Source organism: Canis aureus, chromosome 3, assembly GCF_053574225.1.
Source record: "Canis aureus isolate CA01 chromosome 3, VMU_Caureus_v.1.0, whole genome shotgun sequence".
Taxonomy (NCBI): Eukaryota; Metazoa; Chordata; class Mammalia; order Carnivora; family Canidae; genus Canis; species Canis aureus.
Window position 1 is genome coordinate 52,634,716 of NC_135613.1, and position 26,637 is coordinate 52,661,352.

At 40.3% G+C, this 26,637-nt stretch overlaps 1 long non-coding RNA gene across 1 annotated transcript; it reads right to left on the minus strand.

Moving 5' to 3' along the window:
• Positions 1-864: 864 nt before the first annotated feature.
• On the minus strand, positions 865-24,202 carry LOC144310904 (uncharacterized). The gene is made up of 3 exons (XR_013376567.1): positions 24,068-24,202; positions 9,577-9,681; positions 865-2,820 (listed from the first exon to the last, which is right to left on the minus strand). It is a non-coding gene; the product is annotated as an uncharacterized LOC144310904 (long non-coding RNA).
• Between the last annotated feature and the right edge of the window lie 2,435 nt (positions 24,203-26,637).

Here is a 26,637-nt window from a genome sequence, read left to right on the forward strand (position 1 = left end):
AGCATCAGCCTTGGGCTCAGGGTGTGATCCCAGGGTCCTGGGATCCAGTCCTGTATCTGGCTCCGCAGAGGAAGCCTGCTTCTCCCTCTGCCTATGTGTCTGCCTCTCCCTCCGTATCTCTCATGAATAAATAAAATCTTTTTTAAAAAATTAAAAAAATTGTTTGATAATATGGGAAAGTGTTTGTGATAGGACATTAAGAGCAAACAGCAAAAGGACAATAATAGATAATATTTATTCAGTATTCAGTAAGTGCCAGCCACTTACCCAGAGGGTTTTCAGTCTGTTGTATCAGTTACCAATCAAGAAACCTCTAAGTCGTCCGTACCAATATTGCCTCCAATATGTTACTGAGGAAACAGAGTCTGACAGCTGTTTTGCCCCAAGTCCCACGTATCAGTAAGTGACAGCCAGCTCTTGAATATGGGCCCATCTGATGTAAAGCTGTGTTCCCAACTGCCTCCCTCTCACTCACCTCAGGAGACTCTCTGAGCTACATTCTCTCAACCATGTAAAAAAAAGAAGAAGAAAGAAAGAAAGAAAGGAAGAAAGAAAGAAAGAAAGAAAGAAAGAAAGAAAGAAAGAAGAAAGAAAGAAGAAAGAAAGAAAGAAAGAGAAAGAAAGAAAGAAAGAAAGAAAGAAAGAAAGAAAGAAAGAAAGAAGAGAAAAAAGAAAAGAAAAAAAAGTATGTTCACACTTAGAAAAAATCCTGGCTAAAAATACACCCAACACTTCATAGTGATTGTCTCTGAATGCTGGGGCTACAGATCACTTTCTTCAAATAGGCCTGTAATTTTAAATCATTCTGCCAATGAACGTTATTCAATAGTGAAGGAAAAAAAAAATTTTAATGATAAAGGGAGGCCAGCTCTGTAACAGATTTGTACACCACAGCGGGGGGGGGGGGGGATAATAATTCAAAAGGCAGCGCTAAAAATGGAATTCCAAAGTGTTGCCTGGAAATTAGTGGGAGTTCAAAGGAGTTAAATAAAAGATGGAAAATGGGAGACATGCCATTGCTGGATCTTTAGGCTCTTCCAAAAGGTTTCTGTTTGTGGTTGTTGGTGTGTCTCTCTTTCTCTCTCTCTCTCTCTCTCTCTCTCTCTCTCTCTTGCTCGGCCCTCAACTTAACTTAGGAGCACTTACAGAATTACCAAGAAGTCAGAAGCCACTCAGAGGCTCCAAGCGCAAGTGTCTGCTGTGTTGTTGTTGATATTTTGTTTTAAGGACTTCACTGGCCTCACAGACGAAGGAGTTTAGCATCCGCAGGCCTCTCTCCTCCTCGTCAATTTTATTATTATTGTTAAATCAGGCAACACTTTGCGGACAAACCTGACCCTGAAGAATGCTTGTTGGCGCACTGTCCGAGACGTCTAGCAGAAGTTTGTATGATTATCTTTATGAGTGAGTACAGTTTAGTCTGGTCCCTTCTGTGTTGAATAACACCACCACACCGAGTCCCTCCGGGGAAATAGGACCATAGGGTCTCACCTCCGACCGGGTGTTCATTGGCCCTTGTGGTCCACAGAGGTCCCAGAACATAGCTTCGCACACAGCAGCAGAACCACCGTGAGGTCATGGACAAATTCGTCATCCTTGTTATCACATTTCATTTTGCCAGTAGTGTCTCTGCAACATCTGGAGAAACGTTCCAGGGCTGTCATCTGCATTCATTCGGCATTCTGTTCCAGGGAGGCAAATTCGAACCCCTGAGGGTCAGAATTGAAATAATGCTCCAGAGCACGGTATGTTAATTATTTAAATGGGGAAGAATTATTTTCTCTGGATGGGAGGGCCTCCTTGAGGACCTCAATTTCCATTTTGGTCTCCACTTTTTAGAATATAAAAAAAAAAAAGGCCTGGAGAAGGAGGAGGAATGGGATCAGCCAAAAGAAGCTCAAGGCATTAGAGTCGCCCAGACTTGACTTTGGATCCTGCTTGATCATTCACTGGACAAGATCTTTTTTTTTTTCTTTTTTTTTTTTTTATTGGACAAGATCTTTGATAAGTGTTTAACTGCTTTGAGATGCATCTTCCAAGGGATCCAAATGTTGGTATTAAGGTTCAAAGCTAATGTGTCAACAGAAAGCCTGGTATGGTGCCTGGCACATAGTACGTGCTTAAGAAATATGCTCTCTCTTCCCATCTCGTTACTCAGAAGCACACCCACCAAATGCTGAGCTCCTCGGGATCTGAAGCACAGTATGTAGTTTCAGGCCATGGCTCTTTGTTCCTACTCATCAGGCCTGAGGGGGCTTCTTTGGGATGAAAAGCATTCCATTTCTAAAGATGAAAGAAAGCAGAACTTCCACTAATCCTTCCTCTTGCCCTCTGTGGAGTTCCATGCTGTGTCACGCCCTCAAGAATTAGGCTGTAAGCCCCCATTGGTGATGAGCATGGTCTATACACTGAGATGACCTCACCTGTCAGGACCACCATCCAGAGGCAGTGCCTCAGATGAGCCCAGACCCACTCTTCCCTTCTGCTCTTTGGCCATGTCCGTACAGGATCTGCTGTGGACTATCCATCCTTGTTGTCTATAACCAGCATGAGCCCAGTGTCACTCCCTCATCTCACAGTCTACAATATGCTTTAATGAACTTATCACAACTTTCTGATACTTTGTAACAGACTGGATATGCTAGGTGATGTTGAGGAAACAAGTAATCCTGAAATTCTCAGTGGTTTAAAGTAGCAGAGATTTGTTTCTTACTCATGCTATGTATTCATTGCAGATGGGCTAGGGGCTCTGTTCCAATATCTTTCTCACTCTGGGCCCCCTGATGATGCAGTGTCCACTCTATGGAACATTGCCCATATCTGTGAGAAAAGAAAATGAGACATTCATATTGGCCCTACATCTTACACTAGGAAAAGCACATATCATAGTTCCAATGACTAAAATAAGGCATGTAATCATGTTAGAATCTGGGGGGATGCAAACACACACCACCATCACATGTCTCAGAGAAGGGAAAAAAACCCCATACTTTCATACCACACCAATCACACACCTGTAAGATATGCATATCAGGTAATACCAGCCTCACTGTATAAAATGAATATAAGTCCATGAAAGAAAGAATTGGCAAACTGGACTTCATTAAAATTAAAAATTTCTTCTCTGCAAAAGATACTGTCAAAAGAACAAGAAGACAAGCCACAGACTAGGAGAAAATATTTGCAAAAGACATAACTGGAAAACTACTACTATCCTAAATATGCAAAGAAATGTTAAAACTCAACACTAAGAAAATAAATAGCATGATCTCTAAAATGGGCCAAGAGCGGCTCGTTGGCACAGTCAATTAAGCATTCGAATCTTGGTTTTGGCCCAGATCATGATCTCAAGGTCATAAGATTGAGCCCTATGTCATGCTCCATGGTCAACACAGGGTCTGCTTGAGATTCTCACTCTTCCTCTGCCCCTCCCGTTCCTGTGCTCTCTCTCTCTCTCTCTCTGAAACAAATAAATCTTAAAAAAACAAATGCACTAGAGACCTTAATAGACACCCCGCCAAAGAAGATCTGTACAGATGGAAAATAAGCATATAAAAAGGTGTTGAACATCATAAGTCGCTAGGAAACTGCAAATTAAAACAACAGTGAGATGCCACTGCACCTATTAGGATGGCCAAAATTTAAAACACTGACAACATCAAATGCTGACAAGGACATGCAGCAGCAGGAACTCTCACTCACTGCTAGTACGAATGCAAAATGGAACACAGGTTTGCAGTTTCATATAAAAGTAAATGTACTCGTATCAGACAATCCCACATTCACTTTTCTTGGTGCTTACCCAAATGAGCTAAAAACTGATGTCAACACAAAAACTCGCACATGGATGTTTACAGAGGCTTTATTCAGACCTTCCAAAACTGATGTCCTTCCGTTGGTGAAGGGATAAACTAACTGTGGTCCATCCAGACAATAGAATATTATTCCGCATTCAGGGTTAAAAGGAAATGAGCTATCAAGCCATGAAAAAGACACAGAGGAAACTTCAAGGCATATGACTAAGTGAAAGAAGCCAGTCTGAAAAGGTTCATGTTGTGTGATTTCCAACTATATGACGTTCTCGGAAAGGCAAAATTATGGAGACAGGAAAATGATCAGCTCTTGCCAGGGAGAGAGAAGGATGATTAGGGCAGTGAATCTACTCTGTATGATATTATAATCATTAATACACTCCATTATAAATGTTTCCAATCCCATAGAACATACATCACCCAGAGTGAACCCTAAAGTAAACTGTGGACTTCGGATGATAATGATGTGCCAACACAGGTTCATCAGCTGTAACAGATATACTACTCTGGTGGGCAAGCTGGCAGTGTGGGAGGCTGTGCATGTGTGGGGGCAGGAGATCCATGGAAAATCTCTGTACCTTCCACTCCATTTTGCTGTGAAACTAAATCTGCTCCAAAAAAAAAAGCAAATCTATTTTTAAAAATGAATACATGTCTTGGAAGGTTAAGTGGCTTGGTTAAGGTCATGCAAAAGAGGACCTTGCACAGAGTTGATAATAAATATTTGTTGAATAAATGAGTGAGGGCACGTGTGAATTAGTAAAAAAACAGAATCAAAAATGGTTTGCAGGTACAGGTGGCCTGATTCTTGATATGAGGTTCTTTCTGTTTACATCACTGTACCACCCTGCTACTAGCAAGTATCTTCTACCCCCGGGGGAGGTTTCTGGGCTTTATTCCTCTGTGTTCGTTAAATAACTTGGATTCCTGGATTCTAGAACGGCGAATAGTAAGCAATTGCCCTTGTAATGAAACATAAGCAGGTGCACACACGCCCACAGATATAAAAAAATGATCAGCTTATCATTAGAGCAGCAACACCACAGGGCACTTAAAGGGAATAATAATCCCCACGGATTATTACTTATTATCAGAAAAGAAGCTGCAACAGTGATGTTGAAGTCCACAGAGAACATTTCACTGACAATGCCTCTAGTACCAGGCAGAGCCAAAAGAATGAAAAATTCTCCATCTGTGAGAAGCAAAAACTGCACATAAGCCAAATACATCTGCTGAATGTTGAAAGTGACAATATGCAGCTCGGAGAGAGAATGCATTGAATCATTAAAAAAAATTCCTAAGAAACTTAACAAGTACATCTAGACACTGCTCAAGTATGTGCTCTGATGGCTCATGGAAACATCCTGGGGAAGTGATTCAAATGGCTCGGAAAATGTGGCCTCCATGCTTGAATGATTCACCAGTTGAGGCCACGGTAAGAAGTCAAGGTAACGCTAATTGGGTGTTTCTTGGGATCAGATGAAATCCTATCAGTTGTGGCTCCGTGAAGGCATCACAGCATCCGCGTAATGGTGCGCAGAAACAAAAATGGACGATTTCCTTTCAAAATGCTTATTTTCTTTCAGTGGGTAATAATGCAGTGATGAGTGCAAAGTTTTGAAAGACCAATGAGATAACCGGAACTCAAGTTGCTATCATGCAAGTACAGAGAAGGGGAAAAACAAAAAAGAAGGAATTTCAGTAACTGTTGGACCCACACCTTTGAGGGGTGGGGCATGTTTTAAGGATAAGAACTGTAAAGAAATCTGGATGTTACCTGGGCTGTTTGCTGTTTGGTGATGGTACAAGGGTAGTTCTTATGATGCTATTTCGAGTGTACAGTAGAATAGTAAAAAATAAATGTATATAGTTGGGAATCTAGGGTTGTCTTATGAGAGAAGGGAAGTAAAAATAGGAGAAATGTTGTTGGATTAAAATGATGTTAAGGACAGAATGTTTTTTGTCCCCCTCACACATGCGCACATTCATGTGTTAAAAGCCTAACCCCCAATGTGTTGGTATTTGAAGATTAGGCTTTCAGGAGCTAATTGAATTTAGATGAGGTGGTGAGGGTGGGCCCTTGTGATGGGATGAGTGTCTTTACAGGAAGAGGAAGAAAGAACAGAGCTTGCTCCTTCTCCACCATGTAAAGACACAGTGAGAAGACAGCCATCTGCAGCCCAGGATGAGGGTCCTCTTGATGTTACTGAATTGGCGGATACCTTGATCTTGGGTTTCTAACCCCCAGAACTCTGAGAAATAAATGTCTGTGGTATTTAGCCAGCAGTCTGTGATATTTTTTGTTATGGCAGCCTGAGAAGACAAGGACAAATGAGGAGTATTTTTTTTTTATTTTTAATTTATGAGAAACACAGAGAGAGAGAGAGAGAGAGAGAGAGAGAGGCAGAGACACAGGCAAAGGGAGAAGCAGGCTCCATGCAGGGAGCCCGACGTGGGACTCCATCCTGGGTCTCTAGGATCAGGCCCTGGGCTGAAGGTGGCGCTAAACCGCTGAGCCACCGGAGCTGCCAGAGGAGTATTAATATGAACTAGCTTTATCGTTGAAAAAGGTCTAGAATTGTAACCACCCTACAAGCAATGAGCACACCGTGTGATTGCCCAGATCTTGGTTTCTGAATTCTATTCCCCACTGAAAGGACTCAGGGAATCTTGGGGAAATGGTTCTTTCTAGGTCAAAGACAATGAAAGTACAAAATGGTGCTGGAACATTTTATCATTGTGTTGGAAAGCAAGGAAATGCTGACATGTTGTGTCAAATGCTGACACAGGAGCCAACTTGAAGGGGCTTCCAATGGTCACATTTGGAGTCATTATAGCATCAAAAAGTAGTGATAATGGCTGCTAATATACTGAATTTCTTTTTAAAGATTTTAATTATTTATTCATGAGAGACACACACAGAGAGAAGCAGAGACATTGGCAGAGGGAGAAGCAGGCTCCCTGAGGCCACTCGATCCTAGGACCCCAGGATCATGACCTGAGCCAAAGGCAGATGCTCAACCACTGAGCCACCCAGGCGCCCCTATACTGAATTTTAAAAATTGATTTATGTATAATACAGTCAAAAAAAAGGGAAGGTGAGACTTCTCTCAGAAGAACATTAGGTAATAAGATTAGGACTCGTGGATTTTGAAAATGATGATTTTTGTCACCTCCAATGTACTAACTGATTCAGGCCAGAATCAACAGAGACTACAGCCAGTCAAGTATAAAAGCTGGAGTAAATCTAAGACTTTATAATTCAAATAAATAAGCTTTGATAAGACCTCAGGAAGTAGTAATCAGACTCCACTGAGTGAAATGTTGTGAGCGTATTCACATGGTCCCAAATTAACACACCCCAATGTTGTATGAGCTTGCTAGGACCACCATAACGCAGTATCACAGACTGGGAGGCTTGAATAACAGATTTTTATTTTCTCACTTTGGAGGTTACAAGTCCAAGATCAAGATGCTGGCAGAGTTGGTTTCTCCCGAAGCTTCTTTCCTTGGCTTGCAGATGGCCACCTTCTTGCTTCTTTTCACATAGCCTTCTCTCTATGTGTGCCTGTCCCTGGTGTCTCTATCTGCGTTCTATTCTCCTCTTCTTATAAGGATACTTCTTATACGTCAAATTGGAGTACAGCCTATCCATATGACTTCATTTCACTTAATCACGTTTTTTACAACCCTACGGCAAATGCACTTACATCTTGATGTATTGGGGGTTAGAGCTTCAACATATGAATTTTGGGGGGACACATTTCAACCCAAAACAGATGTGTTCTTAAATACAATGGACAAGGGAATTACAATGGCCAAGTCTGGCAGCCATTATCTTACCTAAATGAGCAACCTCTGCATCACTGAGAGCACCTCTGTAGTATTCTTGACAAAATGTTTCACCTGAGTCTACTTATGAGGACATAGAAAAATCCAGATTATGAAAATTTCTACAAGACAACTGGCTGGTATTCTTCAAAAATAACATTATCATAAAACAGCAGGTGGACTTACCTAGACACACAGAAGCTAAAGAGACATGACAACCAAATTCTAAACCCTCGATCTTCCCAAAAAGAGGTATGAACAAGAATTTTGTGATAACAGTATATTAGAGGATACTGTTGTTTCAATGCTAAATTTCTTGGGTGGGTAATGATGTGGCTTTGTATTTAGGGACAAATATCATGATGTCTACAATTTATTTTCAAACAGTTCCACAGTTGGGGGGATCTATAATTAACAGTGAGTCTTTGTGAAAATTATATGATCTATTTACTTTAAAATTCTTAGAACCTTTCTGTGTATTTGAAGTTTTTCAAAATGTGAATTTAGGGCAGCTTGGGTGGCTCAGCGGTTTAGTGCCGCCTTCGGCCCAGGGCCTGATCCTGGAGACCCGCGGTTGAGTCCCACGTTGGGCTCCCTGCGTGGAGCTGCTTCTCCCTCTGCCTGTCTCTCTCTCTCTCTCTCTCTCTCTGTTTCTTATTAATAAATAAATAAAATCTTTTAAAAAAATGTGAATTTAGAGGTGATGGACAGATAGATACATAGTATCTACATCTTTTGGAGATAATTCTCTAGCATACAAAAATATACTGGTTCTGTTTCACACATGCATAATTTTCCATTGTGCATACATTATTTAACCTGTACTCCATTACTGAATATTCAGTTGAACATTTTTTTCACTATAAAAATGATGCAAAAATAATCCTGTTTATACAACTTTTTGGACATGTGCAAGTGTATCTTTAGGATAATACCTAGAAGAGGTATTGCTATGTTAAAGTTCTCTCTGGATGACTCTACATGGGCACTGAATTTCTAAGCAAAAGTTATTTTTTTTCAGTTCACTGGTCTTCTAAATCAACATAAAACAAGCTAATTAAAAAAGCAAGCGTTCTTAATTGATTTCTTTACCTTAATGGTTTAATTCAAGATTTGAATTATTCAACTTTAAATGCAAAACATCTAACATGGTGTGTTGTACAAAATAGATATAAGCATTCATCAAATGTGTTTGAGTGAATGAGTGAATGAATGAGTGGAAGCTTCTAGACACTAGAAGCATTAACTGTGGAATTATAAAATAAACACATCCTCCCTCCCCACATTCCAAAGAGGCTGTGAGAATCTTAATGGCATCTCACTATAACACACAAATTAGATGTCAAGACACATCTTCCATGGACCTCATCCAACTCACCAAAATGACTTCCTTAAAATGGACTCCCAAGACAGAATTATAGTGTAGTAGTTGGGAATTTAAAGTTTATAAAACTCTGTGAATTCTCTAGCTCCTTGCCTACTCCCTGCGGCTGCTTCTCCTCCGCCTCCCCACCCTGCTGATTTCTGATCCTCCGTCACTCTGCTCCATATCAGAGATATTCAGAGAGAATGGCAAATTTAGATCTTACTACAGCCTGAGCCCAGTGAAGATAGAAGATTAATAAACTTTGAGCCAAGTCACTTTATCCCTCAAAGGTTCTATTTTATCATCTGTAAATAAATAAATGAATAAATAAATAAATAAATAAATAAATAGGTTGAAGCACTAAGATTTCATCTCACATTCTGTAGCTCCTTGGAAAAATTATGTTAACAATCACATTATGAATAGGAACAATAAAAACCATGTAGGAAAAGGGAACAAAACTTGCAACAAAATTTCAACAAACACTATGTCGTCATGCAAATAAAATGAGACTAGATGCAGATCTTATACTTGTCACAAAAAAAAAAATTAAAAATGGATACATACCTAATTAGAAAATTATAAAACTCCTAGAAGATGACATGGAACAAAAATCTAGAAGATCTTGGGGTCGGCGATGACTTTTCAGATACAACACCAACAATGTACAATCTGCAAAAGAAAAAATTAAGTAGCTAGATTTCCTTAAAATTAAAATTTCTGCTCTGTGAAAGACATTGGTAAGAGAATGAGAAGGCAAACCATAGACTGGGAGAAAATATTTGCAAAAGGCATATCTGAAAAAGGAGTGTTATCCAAAATATACAAAGAACTGTTAAAACTCAACAATAAGAAAATAAACATCATGATTAAAATGTGAGTCAAAAAACTTAACAAACACCTTATCAAAAAAAAAAAAGATATAGATGGAAAATAAGCATATGAAAAGGTACTCAACATCTTATGTAATCAGGAAATTGCAAAGTAAAACAACAATGAGATATTAGGCACATCTATTTGAATGACCACAATCTGGGTCACTTACAACACCTACTGCTGCGAAGACATGAAGAAACAGGAAGTTTCATTCATTGCTGGTGGGAATGCAGAATGGTACAGTCACTTTGGAAACATGTCAGCAGTTTCTCACAAAACTAAATAGACTCTTACCATTCGATCCAGCAATCACATTCCTTGATATTTACCCAAATGAGCTGAAAACTTATGTCAACACAAAAACCTGCATGTAGATGCTTTTAGCAACTTTATTAATAATTTCCCAAACTTGGAAGCAACCAAGATCTTCTTCAGTAGGGGAATGGATAAATTACTTATGGTACATCCAGACAATGGAATACTACTCAAAATGAAAAAAGAAATGAGCTCTCAAATCATAAAAGGCAATAGAAGAAACCTCAATGTGTATAAGCAAGTGAAAAAGCCAGTCAGAAAAATACTATACGAGGGATGCCTGGGTGGCTCAGTGGTTGAGCATCTGCCTTTGGCTCAGGTCATGATCCCAGGATCCTGGGATCAAGTACCATATCGGGCTCCCTGCAGGGAGTCTACTTCTCCCTCTGCCTGTGTCTCTGCCTCTCTGTCTGTGTCTCTCATGAATAAATAAATAAATAAATCCAAAGAAAGAAAAATCCTATACGATACTGTATGGGTTACTGGAAAAACTCTGGAGAAAGTAAAAACATCAGGGTTCAGGGGAATGGGAGGGATGAATCAACAAGAGTACAAAGGATTTTTAGGGCAGTGAAACTATGTGTATGGTACTATAATGATAGCTACAAGGCATTAAACATTTGTTAAAACCCACAGAATGTGTATAATACCAAGAGTGAATCCTAATGTAAACTGTAGGCTTTGGGTGGTAATGATGTGTCCATGTAGGTTTATCAATAGTAACAAAGATACCTCTCGGGTAGAAGATGTTGGTGGTGGGGAAGACTGTGTATATGTGTGGCCAGGGATTATGTGAGAAGGCTCTGTACTTTCCACTCAATTTTGCCTTGAACTTAAAAAGTTCTTAAAAATAGCCTATTATTTAAAAGAAATCTCATAGGGCAAATGTTAATGAAAATAATGGCAAGTTGAGCATTTAGCTTTCTTCCACAATTTTATGAAGGTAAAGTATAGCTCTATAGTGTATTGCTGCTTCCTCAAACTCTTCTTGAGGCTGGATCTGGGAGTTAGACCTAAACTACTTCAACACTTTTGAGTCACTCAGATTATTTGAAGTTTGTCCTGGTGAGCCATCACTTTGATGACAAGGCCACCACCACACAGACACTGATGACACAGAATCAAGATGGCAGGTTACCAAGAGAATGTAGCCAAGGGGCTCAGTAACAGTTCCAGCAAAAACTAATGTCTTACTGTTTTTATCTTATATAAAATGTATAAATTCAATAGATGTTAAATGGGATTATTTTAAAATGGTATTCTTTTGTTGGGTTTTAGAATTAAATGTTGAGTCTCTGATTAATTAAATCTAAGTAATTAATCAAATTTCATAATACTGAAATGTAGTGGGAGGTGAGGAGTAGGGAATTCTGAAATAATTTTTAAGCAAAAAAAAAAAAAAGACTTAAAGTACCATGCTACAATAGACTTGGAACAATCTTTTTTTTTTTTTCTTAAGATTTTATTTATTCATTCATGAGAGACACAGAGAGAGAGGCAGAGACATAGGCAGAGGGAGAAGCAGGCTCTCTGCAGGGAGCCGGATGCAGGACTCAATCCCAGGACCCTGGGATCTCGACCTGAGCCAATGGCAGATGCTCAACCACGAGTCACCCAGGCACTCCGACTTGGAACAATCTTGACGAAATTTAGAAATTCAAGGTTGTAGTACTGAATTTTATACATTACAAAATAGTCTTTCAGAGTTAAGCCAACAATGAAATCTCACAGAAGCGAAAAATAGAAATGGCAGTCTTAAAAGTCTACTGAACATAGGAAACACTGGTCCCCAAAGTTTGGCTTCCTCTTGACTTAACTGTCAATTGGTTAAAAAGCAATCAGATACCCACAGAAGTTTTGTTCTTCCACTTAATTACATTTCCTTGGTCGTGAAAATGTGCGGTCATCATAAGCTCTTGACTCATGTGAAGCTTCCTCATTTCCTCCCTGCCAGGGCTCTGAGTCATGGCAAACCACTTGAGCTAGCGTTTCCAGTGATTTGCTATTCATGTTCATTAAATGCTCAGACAACGTCACAAGAATCTGTGGACATTGAATTGTATTAAATAAAAGAAGAAAAGCTTTTATATCCTTTGGTAAGAATTCTAAAGTTTTCTTCATCTCGGCCATACACATTTCCTTTTAGGTTTAGTTTTAATAACAGCGATAGCTAACAGTTACATACTGTTCTCAGCACTTTGCATGTATTAACTCATTTAATTTCATAGTTTTTGCACACAGGAAGCACTTCAAAAACATTAGTGCTATTATCATTTTTATTAACACTCGTGTATCTCCTCAACAGCTATCACATGCCTTTGATTTGGATATATTCAAATTATCTACTTTTAAGAGGTGTCATGTTGATTGATTCTCTTGGGTTTTCTGGGTGTCCAATATTCAAAGAGCAATTTTGCTAAGTGTCTCCTCATCATTTTGTTTTTGTATCTAATTGTATTTTCCTTCAGCTTCTGGAGCAATGTTAAACTAAAGGGAGCAAGATGAAAGATTTCATTTCTGTTCCTGACCTTAATCCCCATGAAAAAGGGTATTCTTCTATAATTTCTCCTTTAGGCATTTGGCTGGATTTGAACAGGGGATGGGAGTGGATATAAAATAGTAAGAAAGTATCCCTCTACTACTCTCTTACCAAGGATCCTTCATTAAAAATGTACAGTCCTCTTATCAAATATATTTTAGCCATTAATCATTCTGATAATATGCTTTCCCCCTCTGACCAGTTAAAATGCTAATTCAATGGCAATAAATTCTCTAGAATGGATCCCATCCTCATTTTCCCAGAATGAAATGGAGTTAACAGGGGATTCTATGACATTATTGGTAAATTATATTTGTTAATAACATGCTATGAAAAGTTCTGCCCGAATGTAATTGATACTGTTCCCAGAGTTGTCATTTATTGTGCATGTGTGTGTGTGTTTACCATGTTACAATGGCTTTGAGAAATATTTGAAAACTATTTTTTTCCCTGTTCTCTACACTCTGAAATGATAACAGTATTGGATCTTTCTACTCATTGAAAGGTACAGAGAATTTCCTTGTGAAACTATCTGGATTTGATCCTTCTTGTGAACATAGACCTTGAAAACCTTTTTCAATTTTGTCCATGATTATTGGTTCTATTTGGATTTTCTCTCTTTCAGGGTCAATTTTGGTTGTTTCTATATTCTCTCGGGGCAGAGAATCATTATTTATATCAGGTTTTCAAACGTTGCCTGGAGTTTAAAAATGCATCCTCTTAGGTTTCATTAACAACACATTTATATTTGTTTCACTTGTCTCATTTCTAAATTTGCATATTTGTCCTTGCTCCTTTTTAACTTAATTAGTATAGATTTATCTGTTTAATTGTTTAACTGCCTATCACATACTGGTTTTATTTACTAGACCCAATTTTTTTTTCCCACTCCATGATTTGAATGCCAAATTCTCATTTTACTTTTTATGATGTATTTAAGACTGTGAATGTCCCCTTTATCCATAATAGTATTTTCTTCCCTGGTTTTTCATGGTTATTTAAGAAAATTTGCAATTTTGCTTTGAATTTTCTCATTGATCCAAAAGTATCTTAAGACTTTTTCTTTTCTTTTTTTCTCTTTTACCACTAAGTACTTGGGATTTTTGTTTGCTTGACTCTATTTTGCAATTTTATGCTTTATTACAATGTAGATGAGAGAATGAGGTCTGTATTATTTCTACTTATTCGAATTTATTGTGTTTTTTTAAATGTCCTACTATATCATCATGGCACTTTGAAAAAATGCCTATTTTCTGTTTCATCAGGATCTGGAGTTTGTTCTACATTTATTAGATTATCCTTGTTACATTAGTTAGATTCACTATATGCTTACTCCTTTCTGTTTATAGCTATGTCATGTGTTGAAAGGCATGAGGGAAAGTTGCATGTCACCCTGTGTGTTTCTGCCTAATGTTCCCTCTCTTTATTCAGGGGTTGCTTTATGTGTATCGATCCTATGGACTGAATTTGTGACAGTTACCACATTATAAAGTACCATTCTCTTGGTTTTTTTTTGTTTTTTTTTTTTTGTTTTTAAGCTTTCTTACTTTACTTTCTATTTTGCTTTTAACTCACCATTGGCTTTTTTTTTTTTTTTTTAATATCTTTTGCTTTCTGGTCTCTGTTTCTTCTCTAAAAACAACAACAACAACAACAACAACAGATTCTTTCTTTCGGATAAATTTTAAGGTTTATACTCTTTTTTTTCCCCCTAGTTCCTATAGGGGTTATAACTTTAGATAGTAAACATAAGTTTCAGTGTATTTCCCTTAAATTACCGTATTAGACATGCTCCTCGAAGAGAGAAAGATCAAGAATCATTTAAATACTGAAGATCACTCTACCTACTTTCTATTCAATGATCATATGCCCCAGGAGCATGTCGTGGGAGGGCACAGTCTGCTGACCCCATCATGCTAGATTGGCAGCTAGTATTTTTGGATATTCATTCCTTATGTACATGGGTCCAAAAAACAGGCAAACCAGGGTTTGTTTCTGGGGCCTAAGAAAGAAAAAGCCATATTTTAAGGCAGGTAAGAAAGTTTGCTGAGGTGAACTTGCAGGAAGACAACAGATTGTCAACGAGGCACCTTCTGTACAGATTTCCAAGATAATCTTGATTATGGCACTTACGTTGGACATGTGTATGCTTCTTCCAAGTCTGTTTGCCATTCTCTTGGTAATAGCCTTAGATTTCATTATGAACCCACTCCTCACCAGCACAGCCCAGGTATAGGGAGAGTTGTCTCCAGTTCCAGGAGGAGGGCCTGTGACTCACACCTAAATCAACCAACTTTACATTCACCATGAGAAATGGCACATATGACCCAATTTATGCCAATGAGATACAAGGGGTGGGGGTGGGTGGGTTCTGAGAGCTTCTAGGAAAAAAACAAACAAACAAAAATAGTTCTTCACTTTTTTGAAAGACCTGAAGGCAATGACGTTCTCTCTAGATCCTTGGCTGAGAAAGCATATTATCTCAGATGTTGTTGACAGACATTTTGCAGCCATGCCTGGCAGTCTCCTACCCAGCACAGAGCTGATGTCAAGGAATAAAAGGCAAAGGAAGCAAAAATACCAATCCCTGAGCATATAGTTGAGCCCCTGAGTCAACCAGTCACAACTATGCTCACAAAGTGTCACCCTGTAGTTGTGTGAGTCAACACGTCTCATTTATTGGTGAAGTCAGATTGAAACGGTCTTGATGTTCTGTATCCAAATGCACCCTCAGACAATGGCTTAGACTTTTCCTGACCTGGGAGCCCAAGCCAGTCACAAGCTATGACTCCCCTCTGAGGCTCACTCTTCAATCATCAACTTTAATAGAGCAGCATCTAATAGCTGCTTGCTGTGCAAGTTAAGAAAATTAGTTCACTTGTTATCTCCACAGCTCATTCCTCCTCCTCCAAATTTATGTCAGAATACCTGAGACTTTTAACATATTACATATACATACACATTTACATATGCATATTGACAGTGTATTCAAGGTGAATGGTATTTATATTTTTTTCTGAAATCATAATTCTGACTTTTTACCCCCTTGGATCTATACTTTAAAATAGAATGGACGTTCATATAGTGCTTTCAGAGTCCAAAAGTTTACAAGTTTTCCTTTTTTTCCCCATCGACTTAGCACTTAAGTGGCTAAATTTCCTCATAAAATAGATGGTTCAAAATTATTTGTATTGAGGTTGCCAGACTTAGCCAACAAAATTACAAAGCTCCAAGAGGAATATGGATTTTAGATAAACAATGAATAATTCTTTTCATGTAAGCATATAGTATGCAATATGTGAGACACACTTATCTTAAAATATTATTCATTGTTTATCTGAAATTCACATTTTACTGGGAATCCTATATTTTATCTAAAAACCTCCTCTCGTGTGAATTATATTCTCTGAGTCCTTGATTATGTGAACATGCCAGACTGTTGCCTTTTATATCTGAATGACAATTTAGCCGAGCTTAAGAATAGGAATGGATTTTTTATATCAACCTTTTGCATGCTGCATTTCTTATGTGGGTATAAGGGGTGGGGACACTCACAGTATTTGTACATGGCTGCCACTGTGGCTTCTGTTCATGCTATTCATCTTTATGGTAGGAAGCTCTGTGTAGACTTTCTATAATGTGGAAATGTCCTTTATCATTCCTTAGTTGGTGGTGGAGAGAAGAGAAGCAGAGGGAGGATTATCTGGTGCCATCAACATTTATAATAGGTAAATTTTGTCTCCATTACTTTGTATTATAAAGTTGTAAAAAAAAGAAAAAAAAGTCCTGTGCTAATATTTCCCCCATCTAGCTTTGGAAATATCCCGTGTCTTTGCCCTTATGTCTGGGAATTTTGTCCTAACTTAGAAATTGTCATCATGTGTTCATTTCTGCTGGAGTCCATTGTAGACATATCCTCTCCCAGGTCACTGCCTCTTCTCTAAACCAAAGCCACTTCCACTTCCCTACCAGCCAGGTGGTATGTCCAGTGGTGATAGGTACCATTAATGAACACTTCAACACAGAGGAGACTGTGGGTCTCACCCATGCATACTTGCTTTATTTGCTTTATTCCTCATTCTTTCATCTTTCAATTCTGATGCATGTCAGTTTATTGTTAGAGATAATTAGCTCTGTAGGATGTGCCTGCTTTTTTCCCATCTAGGTGAAAACAACTCAGCAAATTCTAGCAGTTTTCTCTGAGTGAGTTTTTTTTTCCAGTCTCTCTTAACTTGGAAGTTAAGCAATGCTGGTTGGGGAGAACCTCCATTCCAAAGTGACCACTATGTTTGTTGTTTCATGTTAGTTCACTGGTTTAATTTTTTCACCTAGATTGCCTCTTCCTTCTCCTTAAGTCACTTCCCACGGTGTTGGACAGAATAGTGAGATTTTTTTAAATCATCTTTCTTCTACCATCTTCTCTCCATATAGTTTTTGGTGTGGATAAGGTATTGATACTAATGTGTTGATTCCTTCTGTGGTCCATTCCTCTGGTTTCTAGATGATGCTCTAAGATTATGGGTGTTAGACTGTATTCACTCTTTGAGTACTACTAGCGTACCCTTCCTTTCTTTCTTTCCTTCCTTCCTTCCTCCTTCCCTTTCTTTCTGCCTACTTTCAAAAACTTCTATTTTGTTCCTTCAGTTGGATTGGTGGAGGAAAGTTTGTAAACATTGTTCTTAAGCAACCGTCTCTTCCTAGTGGTTGCTAGAATTCATTTAAAGGAAGCCACTCAAGGAACTCCGACCTATTTAGATCACTTCCTGTAAATAGAGAAATTCTTAGGAACTAATTAAGTCAGAGTAAATATGTAATGAATATATATTAAGTCACTGAAGGGTGAAGAAATCATTCCACGGGGGAGGGAAGTATGTGAAAAATCAAGGACACTTTGCGGAAGCTACTAGAGAAGATGACCAAGAACGTTACCATCAGTGAATTGCTGATGGGAAAGAATAGTAGTAAATGAAGCAAGCTTTGCTGGCCTCCAAGATGAGATTCAAATTAAGGCTGCAAGTATTTCAGTGCTGTGTGACCTTGGGAAAGTCCCTTAGCGTCTCTAAGTGGGAATTCTAACAAATGCCCCCATAATAGCCTTTTTAGGGTCAAATGAGATAATACAGGCCTGGAGCCTCAAGTTCCTGACACAGAGAGCCCAACAGATGTCAGAGAACTATTACTCCCATCATCATTTTGTCTTCGAAAAGACAAAAGGAAGAGACAAATGTTGCAGATTGTGTTATCTCTGTTCTTCTATTCTGAAATATTTGTTCACGTTCTCCACACTTGTCCAGTGTGTAAACTGTGTCAGCCAGATTTTAACCTTGCATCTTCATCCTCTATCCTGCCCACCACAGGGCCCTGTGCTTACATGTAAAGGATACTCTTTGATTTCACCTATGGAGTCAATCAACTAATGGATTTAGGATTATAAGGAACAAAAGAGGAGGCATTTTATCCAGGCCTTAATGGATAAAATTGAACTGAGGTTGCATAGTTGCATTAGGTGCATTACTTCTGCATAGAAGTAGTTGCATTACTTCTGCAACCAGGGAGAAATGACCATTGGCATGGATTGTAAGTGCAGAGAGAATCACGGCACTTGAAATAGCTGGACAGTTTAGATGGGAACTACAGCCACAATGTCAGACCTCCCTCAGGGCATTTAGACTGGGGATGATCAACATGCAAAAGTTTACAAACAATTCCCACAAAACGAGGAGTCCTGGTCTAATATCCAGAGCTGGGCAGGGCAAGGGAGTGCAAGAATCAAAAGTTAACATAATTCTTGGAAAACAGAGCAAGGAAAGGGGAGGGTATGTTAAAGCAACCAGCACAACCAAAGCAGAAACTGATGTTAATGCTATCGACAACAATAATAACAGAAATAATAGTAGCAAGCATTTCCGGAGCACTTACTATATATCAGATATTATTCTGAGATACAGACCGATGACAGATTCATTTAATCCTTATAAAAATCCCACAAAGAAGGTGAAATTAGACAGAGATAAGGAAAAGTAAGACACAAGAAGAAGCTATGTGCCCAAGTCACACATCTAATGGCCAAATAATATTGGGATCATGTTAGTCCTCTCTGGAAGGTGGATTAGTAATAAAGTCTTACACCTTCACACAGGGAAAGGTGACTGGCAGCTGGTGGTCCAAGCTGACTCTGGGTGAAAGAAATTTTTTTTTAAATTTTTTAAAAGATTTTATTTATTCACTTGAAAGAGAGAGACCATGAGACAGGGGAGAGACAAGCATACTCCCTGCTGGGCAAGGAGCCCAATGTGGGTCTCAATCCCAGGACTCCAGGATCATGACCTGAGCAGATGCTTAACTGACTAAGCCACCCAGGTGCCCCAGAGAAAAAAATTTCTAGTGCGGGTTTTAACTGTGCTCTTGGCTTTAGAGTATGCTATGTCTCTTGCATCTTCCCACAATATACTTAGGAAAAGATGTATCATATTGCACTGGTCGAGAGCCACTGAAAAGAAAATCACAGGTCCAACATGGAGTTCCTTATGTTAAAGGCCTTGTATCAGCAAACCAAAACTTAATACCTAACCTAAACTGCAGTCCCAGCCTCCCCAGGGAATGCAATCTTTAACCAGTCAACATAGAATTCCCTGGTCAACACTAGGAAATTCACTGATAGACCCCTTCGGTTCCCCTTACGAGGGCAAGTTTGCCTAAAACAAGGTAATAACTTCCTTTTTCTTCTGCTCCCCATCTGCTTTTAAAAACATTTCCTTTTGTGCTGCTCCATGGAGCTCCTTTCTCTTTGCTAGATGGGATGTGGCCCGATTCGTGACTCATTCAACAAAGCCAATTCAATCTTTTACATCACTCAGTTGAATTTTTGTTACTGAACAAAGCCTAACCCCTCAAAGCTAGAATGCCCAGTTTGGATTCTGCTTCTTCCTCTGACTAGTGGTGTGACTGGCCCCTCTTCAGTTACTTAATATTAAGGAGTGTTTCTTCCATCCACCCTCCAGTGTAAAGCCAGGAAGCTGGAGATCTCCACTGGCAATGCCTGGCTTGCACACCCCATTTCCATCCCTTGGCACTATCTCTATTGACACTGCCCTGGTCCAAGCACTGCACCTGAGGGTTGACCTTGGGAAAGCTAGTCTCTCTATGCCTCTGTGTCTTCACCTGCAAAATGGGTATAATGCCTACCTCCTAGGGCTATGTGAGGATTTAACATGTTCATGAAGCAAAGAATGTGGAACAGTACCTGGCACACGGTAAGAGTCAAAAAAATATTAGCCTCAAGGACCTTCCAAAGGTTTCCCTCCTTTCACTCTGCTTTCTGCTCTTATCTATTTTCTGCACTGAAATCAGGATGATCCCTTGTAATAGCAGTTTTGACTGCATGCCTGCTTTACTTAAAACCTTTGCTCAACTTCTCTATTCGCTCAGGGGATAAAAATCCCTGCCCAGTGAAGCCCTGCTCTCTCTCCAGGTCATCCTCCACTATGCTCCACCTTGTTCCCAACTCATTGCCCACTCTGACCTCCTGTCAGTTCTTGGAATGCCCACGTTTCTTCCCAGCACATCCTTTGCATACAGTGGTCCCTCCATCTGTAATATTTTCCCACTCCCTCTCCCACTCCTCTGCCCCAGGGCTAACCCGCCCATCCTCCTGATTCCTGTTCACTTCTTGGAGAGGCTCCCTCTGATGCCTACCCTCCCCACTCCAGGCTAGGTCAATCTCTTTTGTCCACACACAATCTTAGGACCTCATTCTGCACTTACCTCATTAATTAGGGGATTAATGTTTAAATACTGGTCTCTTCCATTAGACTGGAGCCATCACATGGGGGGGAAACACACATGTATGTTTAATATGAGTTTTCTTATAACCCAAGTGAGGAGCTCCACGAAGCTCCACTTCTTCCCCTTGCTACGCAACCCTCAGGTCAACCTTTCTCTGAAAAACAACTCCTTATTCTAATCCCCACTGTGAGACCTTCTAGAAATACCACCCCATGTCCACCCTGGTTTGGTGGTACCCCAAAAGTCATGGCCTGTTCTTCAATGGTACATTTCTCCAAGTCTGAGTTACGTAAGCTCAAAAGTGCTCCGAGGGGGTGAGAACAGGAAATTCCACATCCATGTCCCACAGAATAGTCTGTCTCTGTGTGGGGGAGGGGAATAGGCAGGGTTGAAGGGAACTTAGAAGGAACATTTTGAGATGGAGGGAGAACTCCAGGCTTTTTATCTTATAGACTTTAACCCTCCTAATCTTCCAGAAGATAACTGCTTAATCTCTCTCTCTCTCTCTCTCTCTCTCTCAAAACACACACACACACACACACACACACACACACACACACACACGCCCCATCACCAACACCATCACCATCACCAGGACCCTCAGATACAGTCTTCTAAACCAGAAATCACACACTGGAAGCCCCAGACAGGGCCAAATCCAAGCATAGAGTTTGGCATACAAAAATTATAAAATTTTACATAAAGACCCATATTTTGAGCATATGTGGGAAAAAAAGAAGTAAGATTTCCATTGGCTGGAGCTGAATAATGGTGGTCCCTTTGGATGAGTCAGGCTCTCCCTGGCCTGCTAGTGAGTATGATCTGCAAGCAGCTCACAGCACTCACTCCCTTTACTTGCCTGACCCTTAGTAGTGGCTGATATTTCCAGCACTAGTCAACTCTAAAGGTGGGAGAGATGTAATTTCCTATCTGTTTCTCAGTTTTCAAGGCTGTATCCAATCTTTCCATTTTGCAATGTCTTTTATCCATCCTCTTCCTCACTCCCTCTCACACTGTATCCCTGAGAACTTGCAGGGAATAAGAAATGGTCCATTCCTGAGTCATCCATCTCTTAATAGCAGCCCCCTTAGCTTTAAAAAATGTGGCTGGAACTTTAAAATTTACTGATTACAAGGGCCAAACTAAATTCTAAAATTAGGTCCACCCTCTTCCCTGAGATGATTCTGGTTACACAACAGAGCACAGACTGGTGGGGAATTATGGGCAGCTGGAAGAGGAAGAATTAGTGAGGCTGATGTTATCAGGCAAGTAGGGAGCTGAGGGTCTGAACTCCACCAGTGACCACAGAAAGAGGAGGAGGTACAGATGCTATGGATTCACCATCAAAATATCCAGCATGCCGTCATTTCTCTAGGAAGATGACACACTGATTTACTATCATTGCACTCTGTAATTACATTGTCCAACCCCTCCCCGCCCAGAAGATTCCAATGATTGTCTCTTCTCTCATTTCTTGGACTCAAACAAATGTTTATAAAATCTGTGTGTCTATAATATAATGAAAACATTTACAGACTCCAATTAAAATTATGCACAGGATCTAGCTATTAGGAGGAAAAATAAATCCTACCAAAATGTCTGACAGTAATTTTGATTTTGGTCCCATTCTCCTTGATGGAACACACTCAGTATGTATGTAAGGCCACTTGCAAAACACCACCATGGACATTATTTTGTCCTGCAAATGAAATAGGCATGGTGTGGATGTAGTGAGCACTTAATATTTGTTGAGGGAAAGAAAGAAAGGGAGGGAGGGAGAGAGGGGGGAAGGATAGGAAGGAGGGAGGAAGGGAGGAAGAGAGGGAAGGAAGGGAAGGGAGGAAAGGGAGGGAAGGAAGGAAGAAAGGAGGGAGGGAGGAAAGAAAGGGAGGAAGGAAGGAAAGAAGGAAGGAAGGAAGGAAGGAAGGAAGGAAGGAAGGAAGGAAGGAAGGAAAGGGAGGAAAGGGAGGGAAGGAAGGAAGAAAGGAGGGAGGGAGGAAAGAAAGGGAGGAAGGAAGGAATGAAGGAAGGAAGGAAGGAAGGGAAGGGAGGGAAGGGAGGGAAGGAAGGAAGAAAGGGAAGGAAGGAAGAAAGGAGGAGAGAATTAACACATAGAAGTCCTGCAGTTCTAAGTCTTCCTACAGAAGTGATAATTTTGAAAGCCAGTCTTGGTTGAGAAATAGAGATTACCAACTGCCAAAGTTCCTCTGACCTATTAAGAGCAGAGTTCAAATATCAAGTTTTATTGTAGTTTCCAAGCAGATAAAACCCAATACCCCAAACAAGTGGCCCATGAATGACTCAGGAGGAAGTGAAGAATGAATCTGGGTACAGGAGGAAGAGCTATGAAGGGAAGAAGAAGAGTAGAAGGAATAAGAATTCAGGGGCATGAGCCCGATTACTACCTTGAGTTCAAAATCCTTTGAGAACATCAATAGGTTAAAAAAAAGGTCAAGGTTATCCCATTCCATGGCAGCTTGTTCCTCACTTCTCTGGCCACACACTGGGACCATTTTAAGCACTCTTTCAAATGCCTCAGGTTTAACTGGGTGCCATATCAATGTGGAGCCTATGAGCTAAGGTAGGCATCTACACAAATGGGTTGCAGGTCGACTCTGAGTTGTCCATACTTGATATACTGGTGTGGAGAGCATTAGAGGTCCTATAAGTCCCAATGGTAGGTACAGAGAGGCTGAAAGTTTCAAGAGATCAGCAGAGGGGTCAGAATAGAAGTCAGAAACTATATGACCAAAGGGCAGCACCAGGATATCAGCAATACCCTAAGGGGCCAGATGGGATTGGACCTATGTGAGTGGCCCAGTGGGTGCCCAGGGAGCAGACACGTGGGTACCCAGGGAGCAGACCACATCATCAACCCAAGGCAGAGACCACTGTGAACCCAGACACAGTTATAGAACCAAAGCCTCTTGAAGCACTGCCATGAGGATGTATAAACTTCCCATTATACTTACAGATAAACTTGAGCAGAGAAGAGAAATGAGGATTGTAAGGAATCAGGCAGAGAAGCCCTGAAAGACTGGCATGTCCCAAGAAAGCCTCAACTTTAAGCTGAAAGAAGCTTCTCAAATGACCCAAACAACAGGAACTCCAGAAGCAGCCATGGGTACACCTAGACAACATGAGTTTGACCATATGCAATATAGATTATAAATGTTTGACCTCGCTATGAAAATATGAGTGGAATGATGATGAAATCAGTCCAGAAACAGAAAAAACGAAAAATTAATAAAGCACTATTTCCTTTTACCACCAATAAATGATCGGAAGGAATATGCAAAAAAAAAAAAAGCTTGAAAGATAGAAAGAAATGACCTTTTCTGTTCCTGTTCTTACCAATATGAGCTTAGCTCATTTATCCTCTTCACAGTCAATATAGTATTACGAAATGCGAATTACAATGGGGACACAGAAGCTCTTGGCCAGGAGCTTAAGGCTAAGGGGCAAGTCTGCCTATCACCCAGGGTCCCTATAGAAAACAGATGGATCCATAGGGAGTTTGAGTGGAAGACTGTGACCTCTTACCTTGGCCAAAAAGGGACAATGGGAAGGAACTGTGTGGAAGAGCCTACAGAGAGCTGGAGGCAAGGAGGAGGAGCTCCTATGGGGAACAGCACCTGCCCTCTCAATCCTCCTGCCCTCCAATCTCCTGCTGCTGCCTCCTATTGGCCAAATCCAGCTGATGTCAGAGGAGAGGGCAGCCCAGGTAACAATCCACTGGTATCAGTTTCCTGGGCACCAAGCAAAGCAGAGAAGTATGGAGAATGAATCGAGGCAGGGTGGGCAAATGGAAAGTAACCCTCACAGTCTGATATATGGAATTATAAGACATGGCTCACATCTTCAGCAGGGTTTCCGTATTTCCATGTGATTGTCCAAAACCAGAAAAGAACTGCAGCCCAAGAGCAGCACTTGGGTGGCCAGTCGAACACCTGAAAAGAATTTGCTTTTTTTTCAATTTTCCATAGAAATTAAGAAATTTCCATCATCTTCCCCAAGGCTGTGATGTCAGACTGTTTTAGTCTCAACTAAACTACTTCAAACATTGTCACGTATTTCTATAAACTTGAGCTATGGGAGTTCTGCTTTCATGGTTTCAATATACAATCTAGAGGCAAAGACTGTGTCTATATGTCAACGATGTTCTGGTCACAAGACTCACCACCACATGGCACAGAAGGCTCTGCCAGACGAAGCTGACCTCAGTTTGCAACGCCGGCTTTGGGGGACTTTATTTTAAAACCTGAATATTTATACAGTTTGCATTCTTTAGGAGGTGATAGATTCTATTAGCCTTCAAGAGCTCTCCTTTGCTTTATCTTTTTGCTAAGAGAAGTCAGGCTGCCTGGCCGAGAGGACCTGGCTGACTTGGCTTAGTTGAGCCATACCTGTTGTTATTAAACACAGAGCAGAATTATTTTAAGTTCAATTTTTACATTAAACATAATAATTTTACTATGTTTGGATTCCTGAGGGCTCTTTGGACACTATAATTTATTTCACTCTTCTGATGCTGCTCCTCCCCCCACCTCCTTGAATTCCACGCTCCATGCTAAGGCACTGCCAGGAAGGGGTGAGTGAGGGGCAGCTGTGGCAGGGAAGAGGTTGGTAAGAAAATGTGAGAACAGCCACCATAACTCCTGGTCCTCCATGGAAGGGTTTGGGGGAAATGCACCTGATTAATTTTAGTTGAACCAGTAGAGTAGAATTTAGGGAAGTAAGAGGTTATTTCTCCTTCCATTTTGTTTCCACGATAATTCATTGGAAATCCAGCAACTTTGGCCTAATTAGAGCTGACCCTTGAACACTGTGAGGGAGAGGAGTGCTGATCCCTGCCCCAGGGAAGTTGGAAATCCACGTATAACCTTTGACCCTTCCTAAAACTTAACCACTAATAGCCTGCTGTTGATCGGAAAGACTTGCCAACAACACAAACACATTAATACATACTTTGTAAGTTGTGTGTACTCTACACTGTGTTCTCACAAGAAAGGAAGCTAGAGAAAAGAGTGTTAAGGAAATTGTATGGAAGAGAACTATTTATAGTACTGTATTGTATTTATTGAAAACAATCCATGTATAGATGGAAACACAGAGTTCAAAGCCATGTTGTTCAAGGGTACTTTTCATAGCCTTTTTCATGGTTTCTGTATGTAGAGCAGAGGTGCTAGAGTTATCCTGACCTGAACTGGACTTGCAGATCTTACTGGCTGCATGAGCCAAGGTGGGTTGCTTCCTTTCTCTGATGATCAGGTACCTCTCGCTGCTCAAAAAAGTGTGCTTCACGTAACTGTACCTCTTGATAAGGTAAGTACAAAAATGGAGTGTTTAACAACATTTTTTAGCAACATGGCTCTTGCTGTAATGTCCATGTGCATGATCCTTGGACTCATCTCACTGAACAAGGTATGGACCAAAAATACAGGTCTGTGACAACATGTAGAAAGAAAATGGAAAGATTTCTAAAGTCTCCCAAAACCCAACAAGCCCTGGTCTTTCCCCAAAGAAAGTTTGAGAAGCACGGGTGAGGATGACGAGATCTCTGGCTCTCAGATAATGGACTGGAAGCATCACAGCGCTGACTGGCATGTGGTAGGAGCTCCCTTCCTCTGTCTCAGAGAAGACCCTCAGGACCTTAAAGTGAATACTTGAGACCTGTCAACCCTGACCTTGCTCCAACAGAACCTACAAGGATGCATCTTGCCAGAATGCTGCATTGGAAAGCCTTGGGAAGAAAGATGTGCTTAAGAATCCTTGCACCCAAACTTATCATGAACACAGTAGGGCCCAAATAAGAAACTCCACCCTCTCTCCAACTGGAAGGAGACTGCCCCATGAGATCTACAAATATTATTAGTGTAAAATCAAGCTTCAATTTGACTTGACACTAGTAATAATAATAGGGGTACCTGGGTGGCCCAGTTGGTTAAGCGTCCCACTTTTGGTTTTGGCTCAGGTCGTGATCTCAGGGTTGTGAGGTCGAGCCTCACTGTGAGCTCTGTGCTCAGTGGGGAGTCTGCTTTAGATTCTCTCTCCCCGTCTCCCTCTGCCCCTTCCTCCGCTCATGTTCTCTCCCTCTAAAATAAACAAATCTT